This window comes from Elephantulus edwardii, unplaced genomic scaffold (genome assembly GCF_000299155.1).
Source record: "Elephantulus edwardii isolate Elephantulus edwardi_28Jun2011 unplaced genomic scaffold, EleEdw1.0 scaffold00113, whole genome shotgun sequence".
NCBI lineage: Eukaryota > Metazoa > Chordata > Mammalia > Macroscelidea > Macroscelididae > Elephantulus > Elephantulus edwardii.
Window position 1 is genome coordinate 10,959,372 of NW_006399863.1, and position 7,822 is coordinate 10,967,193.

General features: G+C 35.4%; 1 protein-coding gene across 1 annotated transcript in view; it reads right to left on the minus strand.

Moving 5' to 3' along the window:
- Nucleotides 1-7,334, minus strand: part of DOCK3 (dedicator of cytokinesis 3) — a 310,047-nt gene extending 302,713 nt beyond the window's left edge. The window contains exons 1-2 of the mRNA XM_006892272.1: nt 7,298-7,334; nt 4,470-4,525 (exon numbers count right to left, since the gene is read on the minus strand). The gene's annotated coding sequence lies outside the window, so the exon portion shown is untranslated. The remainder of the gene's footprint in view (nt 1-4,469; nt 4,526-7,297) is intronic.
- Between the last annotated feature and the right edge of the window lie 488 nt (nt 7,335-7,822).

Genomic DNA, 7,822 nt, shown 5'->3' on the forward strand with positions numbered 1-7,822 from the left:
CCCAGATTGCCACTGGCCACCAAAAACTACAAGAGAGGCAATGTTCCCAGAAGGAATCAACACAGTCAACACCATAATTTGACCTTCCAGCCTCCAAAACTGTGAGAAATGTATTTTTTTAAGCTACTCACTGTGTGGTATTTTAGAAAACTAAGATAAAGCTAAAATTTATTAAACTTATTAAAGTTGGGGAAAATTCACCACATTTCAATTTTGTGGCAAAGGACAAAAACTCTAACTCATTCATCATACTGCAAATCCTCAGTCTAAGAGAAGTTGTCATCTCTTTATATAGTATATATAATTTTTTTATTTCATAAGCAGAGAAATTATGTATTCTAGATTTTAGTATAGTTCTTGATAACTAGAGAAAACTGAGATAAGGTATTTCAAAGAAATTTTTCAAGTAAGCCAAGTAGGATAACAAAAGACTCTGAAAGGATAAAAAAATATGGCATTTACTTAGAGTAGCTTTTTTTAAAAAAATCTTTATTTTTTTTAATTCAATGAACATCTACAGAGATTCTGAAATTCCATTCATTCATTGGAGTAGGTTTCTTAAAATGGACTTTCATTTCCTTTATAACTTAAGAATGATGCTTACTGGCTTTATAAAAATGAAATAATTATTTTCAAAGTCCACCCAGTATTAAAACCCCCCAAAAAATAATAATCACAAAATTCCATCAGAACTATGAATATTCTTTCTAAGCTCTCCCTATACAGACATGTGGAATAAAAAATGGAAAGGGAAGGAAATTATGTTTTTAAAACAAACTATTAATGTACTGGACTGGTTTGACTGGAGGATTCTTGAGACTATTGCCCTGATATACTTTCCAACCTGGAGCTAAAACTAACCTCTCAAACCACCAGGTCATCTACTTACAAAGATAACATTTATGCACCTTCAAAAAAATCACTTATATGAGACTAAAGGTCAAAAAATATTTTAAAACAAAGATGAAACTAGAAGAGGACAGGGAGAATATATTATTGGGATGAAACAGCCAAAGCACAATAAACAGAAAATTTAAACATTGTGAATAACAACCAGTGTTATGAATAATGCTGTGCAGAAATTGTTGAATGGGAAGCTAGACTACTTGGTAAACCTTTACCAAAAACAAAATAAAACACTGTTTCAAAACCAAGGTTTTACACTTTGCTTGAATATAACAAAAAAATATTAAGCTGTTACTACTGAATAAATCTTCTGTCTCCAGAAAAGAAATGGATTACTAGAAAGTGTCTCTATAGTTTAAAAAAAAAAAAGGTCATTAAGACACCTGATCTTTTAAAATCTGAATTCCACCTGTACTTCCATCAAAAGATAACACCACAGAAAAAGGAGATGGTTTTAATTCTTAAATTCCTTTCTCTGTTCTCTCACATTATTTTCCTATTATTGTCAATCACATTAATCTTCATTTATCAAGGTTCATGACTGTCATTGAACCAGTTGCTACATCTTAGCTCCACTTTTTTTCCTGTTGTATATTTTTTTACTCATTTTAATGAAAGTTTACAGAGACTTTGTATTTCCATTCATTCACTGTTGTACTTTTCTCCCTGCCCAACCTCCCCACTCAGTTGGATATTCTCTTTGAAAAGAAGGAAAATTCTTTCACTGTTATACAATCGCTTCCCCCAAGTCCATTCCACTATACAGCTTTCATTCTGGACTCCTGTCATGACAATAATACCTAATTATATATCCCTTTTAAACAGTTCTCTCCCTCATCTGTTTCAATGCAGTGCACATAACTTAGTTCCACTTTTAAAAGAATTCCATGCTCAGCATCATTTTCTCCCACTTCTTCGTGGAGGTTGTAAAGTTCCCCTTCCTTTCTCGTTTTAAACCTAGCATTCTGATGATAGCAAAACTAATTCCCCCCCAAGGCTATTATGCATTTTATTTACAATGTTAGTAACAAGTACCTCATTAGCATAGTGACACCCAGACATTTGGTTGCTGCTGCTGTTGTTGTTATGTGCCCTCATGTAGAATGCGACTCAGAGAGACTCCACGCACAATAGCTCTGAGCCTTGCCCTATCCTGGGCCAATCTCACCATCTCAGACACATCTGTCTCCACTGCCTCAGTCACTGTGTCAATTCATCTCATCCAGGGTCTTCCTCTCGGCCCTGACCATCTATCCACCCTTCCAAGCATGATGTCCTTGTCCAAACACTGGTCCCTCCTGGCATCAAGCCCAAAGAATGTGAGATGGTGCTTCAAAATGCTTGCCTCCAACGAGTAAGCTGGTTTCACCCTCTCCAGGACACACCTGTTTGTTCCCTTTTTCTTCAAATTGACCACAACTCACAGCAGCCCTCTTAAGAGCAAGCCTTAACCCTGCCTTGTCCTGCACCATCCTCACCATCCCTAATAGTTTTGAGCTCACTGTTCCAGCCCCAGGGTCACTCCATCTCATTAAGGGTTTTTTTCTCTTTCACTGATCCTCTATCCTTCCAAGCAGTATGTCCTTTGTCCAAGAACTGACCTCTCCTAATAACATGCCCAAAGTATGTGAAATAGATTTCATCAACCTTCCCTCCGAGGAGCACCCTTGCTGCATTTTTTTCAAAGACACATTTATTTGTTTGTTATTTTGGAAATCCATGCTTATTCAGTACTCTTCTCCAACACCATAACTCAAAAGAATAAATTCCTCTTCTATCATCGTTAATCAATGTCAACGTTTCAGATACACAGGAACTAATACCATGGCTTGAATCAGAAACACCTTAGTCTTCAAACTGACGTTGCTGTTCTTCAGTACCTTAAGAGAGGCCCCTGACAGTGAACTTCCTCACCACAATACAACTTTTGATTTCTTGACTGCTATTGCCAAGGGTATTTGCTTACTGTGGATCCAAGTAAAATGAAATCACTAACCACTTTAATCTTCTCTCCATCCATCATGATGTTGACTCTTGGTCCAGTGGTCAGAATTTTTGTCTTCTTAATGCTAAAACGTAATCCGTATTAAAGGTTGTAGTTTGGTAGAAATTTTTAAAATTGTGTCAAGAAGAATCTTATTCATTAATTCTTTGCACCACAGCTTGTTTTCTTTTCTTCTGCAAATTAAAACCTGCGCTGAGCCCCTCCCAGTGATTTTTTTAAACTTATTATTGTACTCTTCATTTCTAACACTTGTTTAGTTCTTTTTAGAAGTTTCTGTCAGGTTACTGAAACTCTTGTTTTCTTCCTATATGATTTCCTTATTTCTTTAGCTATGTTTTCTTTTAACTCTTTGAAATTATTTAGTACCATTGCTTTAAAGTCTAGTAATCTGTTAATTCTCAGGGAAAGCTTCTTCCACATTATTTTTTTTAACATATAAAACTTTTGTACATAGGGTCGCTATGAGTCGCAAGCGACTCTATGGCACATAACAACAAACAACAACAAAATTTTTATTTTATACTAGTTTTCTTACTAAGTTCATATACACTGTTTTTCACACTAGATCTTTTCCATTTCCTTTTCCCACCTCTTCCTCCACACATCAAATTGTGTGACCCTACCATTAGCCCCACACACACCCCCATTCTCATTCCTCTGCCACATGATTTTGATCTTATGTAGGGGCCACCTTCTTTGTTTCTTTATATGCTTTGTAATTTTTTTTGTTAAAAGGGAGACATTCAGCAATTATACTGTAATTTCTCTAGAGATTAACTCCTTCCCTTTTCCTAGGATTTGTTTATCTTCTTTTTTATTATGTTGAAAGCTGAAGTCTTCACTTCAAAAACCCGGCTCACCACTTATACCTCCTTGTATACTTTGTGCACTTTCTTGTGGCCCCTTCAACACTGGCCTCATTTCTTGAGTAGTAGATGTCACTGTTTCACTACTGGATCCCTAAGCAGATGATGGCTCTACTGCTCCAGTATCAGACTCTGCCTTGGAATACCGGTAGGTAGGGCCACTGTACTGCTAGGCTCCCTGGCTGAGGATGCTACTGTGTACGCTCCCTCTCTACCAGCCATGCCACTGGATCATCAGACTCCTTATCTGGGATCACCAGCTATCACCAACTCATTATCAGACTCATTACTGTTCATTTGTGAACAGCTGTTGTTGCAGATTCTCCATGAGAATACCCACCCAGATATGCCAACTTGCTACTACAACATCAGATAGATCACCTGGGAGTATAAGTTCTAGAGTACAATGTCAGGCTGCACTCCTGGAAGCTATCTCTGTTACAGATTTACCATAAGACTCTCTATCTAGGCATGCCAGTACTGGAGTCCTAGCCCCAGAGGCAGGAACAGTGGGCGGTCTCAAATTTACCACAAAACTTCCCTCCTGGAAGTATCAGCTCTAGACCCAGACTACACATTTTGCCATAAAATATTATCAGTAGCATAATGATTTTAAAAGCAACAATGATTTTAAAAGTCTTCACCATAAGAGGTAAAATTTGCAAATCAACTTAGAAATGCCAACTACTCACCCTCTATTACTGACAATTGCCTTTTTCAAGTGAATGTAATTTGCAGGAAAGATACCCTGTAATAGAGAAAAAAATTTCCATTAGAAAAAAGCAAAGTGTAATTAACACATATATAACAAATCAGCAATGGGACTTGTACTTTATCATCAATTTAGTAAATTTTGTTAGTGTGGGAACCACTTTATATATTGGTTAAAATGTATAATTAATTTAAAATATACAACCACAATGTGTATTAGGCAAAAGTACATTTTGTGTATAATTAACCCAACCTCTGGAGAAAGATGTGACTTTAACAAATAGAGAAAAAGAAATATACTGGAAGTGTTGCATCAAATCACTGTCAGAATATAGTTATGAGAGTTTTGGTATATCTCTCTCAAATCAATATCATCATCTAACCAAAAATTTACATTAAGCTAGAGCAATAATCAATGTTAACTAGGCATAACCCACTCACAGCTGACCTTCTAGTGGGTTTTTAGAGGCTGTAATTTACAAGGAGGAGAATGCCAACTTTCTCTTTTGGAGACACTGGAGGATCTGAAATATCAGATAGGTGCCAACTCTAGGTTAGCAGTGAAGCTCTTACCAACTAGATCACCAGAGCTCTGACATCTAAATAAAGATGATCAAAGAAGAACTGGTGCCTCTGAACTGTGATAATGGTAAAGAGTACTGATTATCTGCTGGACTACAAAAAAGAACAAACTCTGTCTTGGAAGAAGTACAAACAGGGTGCTCCTTAGAATCACAAAACTTCATCTCACACACTTTTTACATGTCAGGAAGGGCCAGTCTTTGGAAAAAGTCATCATGCTGGTGGAGGGTGAGAGGAAGACCCTTAATAAGATGATGGATCGACACAGTGATTACAAAAATGTGCTTCATCCTGCTGGAGAGCATGGGGGACAGTGCAGGATAGGGCAAAGTTTTGATTTGTTGTTCATAGGGTCTCCATGAGTTGTAGTCAACCAGATAATACGTAACAACAAAAACAACAACTCTTAAACTCTAGCTAGCATTTAGATATACAAGAATGAATCAATTTAAGAGTTTCTATATATATATACTTCACAAGGCTCTGATGACTCAATGGTAAGAAGTTAGGCTGCTAACCCAAAAACACACAGTTCAAATCCACCAGATGGTCTAAGCAATCATCTCTTCCCCTGCAATTAACTGTCTCTGAAAATCAGTTGAAGGGTCAGCTATGAGTCATTTTTGACTTGATGGTATTATTCCCATAAATATGGTTTCAACCTACCTTTTTCGCTTTATGATTCACCACTCTTTTGTGATATGCTCTAGACAGCTGGGACAGTTTGCCATTCTCTGAACATGTCTTACAATTTCATGTCACTTTACATCTGCTTTTGCTATGTTAAAGCCCTGCTTCTACATGAACAATAGCTGGTTGAAGAATCATGTATAAATGTAGCTCCTGCTTTTTGCATGCTGTGAGGAAAGGCTATGTCCTGGAAAGGGACACCATGCTTTGATGGTCAGCAAGAAAGACCCCAAACAATGCAAACAATGCAAGTGTGTCAGAGATGTTGAGGATGGCATTGAATAGGACAGGGTTCATTTCTGTTGTTTATAGGGTCACTTTGAGTCATATTCAACCTGACAGTACCTAACAACAACAATAAAACCATAAAGTAAGCAACAATAAAACCATAAAGGAAGAGCATATATAATTCTGTTGCATTTTATTTATTCCAAGATGAACATTTATTTCCTAAAATTTACAAAATTGCAATCAAATATTTGTTCTTTTTTCTTAATTTCATTTCATTTCCTTATTCTTCAACTCATTAAAAAGTTTCTCTTTGGAGAGCCTAACATATATGTCTGTGTATGTGCTTGTCCACAATGTCACATGTGTGCATGCACACCAACAGAATATAGCACTCGGTCTCAAACACGTTTTGGTTTCTAAATTTACAAAGTCAAGGTATGCTCTGGCCTAGAAGTGAATTAAAAAAAAAACCCTACACTGTCTAGAAGGAATAAAAAGAAAATATTCTTAAAATCATTTAACAATAGAAATTTTCTTATCATATGTCTAATAAAACTACACTTTTAACATGCAAACTTGAACATATGGAACCAAAAGGATAATATACAGAACCTGTATTTTCCTTATAAGTGGTTTTCCTTACCGCAAATTAATATAAAGAACAAAATAATAGTTTGTGGGTTTTCTTTTAAAAAAAGACAACAAAAACTATTTCCTAAAAAAAGTTTTCTCATTTACAAATATTTCTGAATGCTGTAACTGCTATCTTAGTGAGTCTCTAAGCATATTTTAAATGCAAATAAAAATATATTTATTTAATAAAATTAAGAAACAAGTAAACATAAATACTAATATAAAAGGTATATGTTTTAAGCTTATAATTCCTGTTTAAATTCATATTTTTAGCAAGAGTACTCAACAGAGAAAAAAATCCTACGTACACACTAATTTTTTTCCAATTTTTGTACTGCTGTTATCATGTTCTTAAATGATAAACATGATTCCAAAATACTAAGTCCATAAATAAGTTAATTTTGTTTTATCAAACTACTTGAAGAATAAGTATTTGATCTCCTAAGCAAAATTTTTAACATAGGTTTTGAAGCTATAATTATATCTGCATTTTCTGTTTCTTTAGGAAAAAAATTAATACTGCTGAGTCACAGAAAATCTGATACAGTACTGTAGGAAATAATGACTATGTCATTCTAAAAGATCAAAAGAAAGCCAGTAAGATTTGGTTTCATATCAAATCAGTGCATTTGTATCCCCTACTACAGAAAAGATATCAATAACATTTCCATACCTTCACATTTGGTTTCTTGGTTGACACACCTCTGTACCAACCTAAAACAAAGCATACAAAAGATATTAAGATTACACAGCTGCTCTTTTTATAAGAAATATAATCTGAATATTTCTGAGAGGGGGGAAAAAAAGGGTAATGTTAGCTTTACCTCAAAACATAATTGTAGCTTTATTAAATAGTAAAGCTGTCCTAGTAGTTGACTCTCAAAGGAACATTATTAACAAGACAAAATTTCACATTTCCATTACACCAAAAAGCTTCTTCAATAGTTAAAAAAATGTATCAGAGGACAAGCAATTCATCTCCACAAAAATTCCCAGATGTATCTGTTAAGAGACAGTGAAATGCTGTAACCACAATGTTTGAGGGTTCCTCTTCCTTTTTGTTTTCTTGGGGGATTCTGGCGGTAAAGAAGAAAGAGAGCCCAAGTTTTTTTTCCTGTCCATTCAGCCTCTATTCTACTTAAGTTGTTGCTGTTGACTGCCGTCTAGTAGAGCAAGACTCACAGCAGCCCTAGGAACA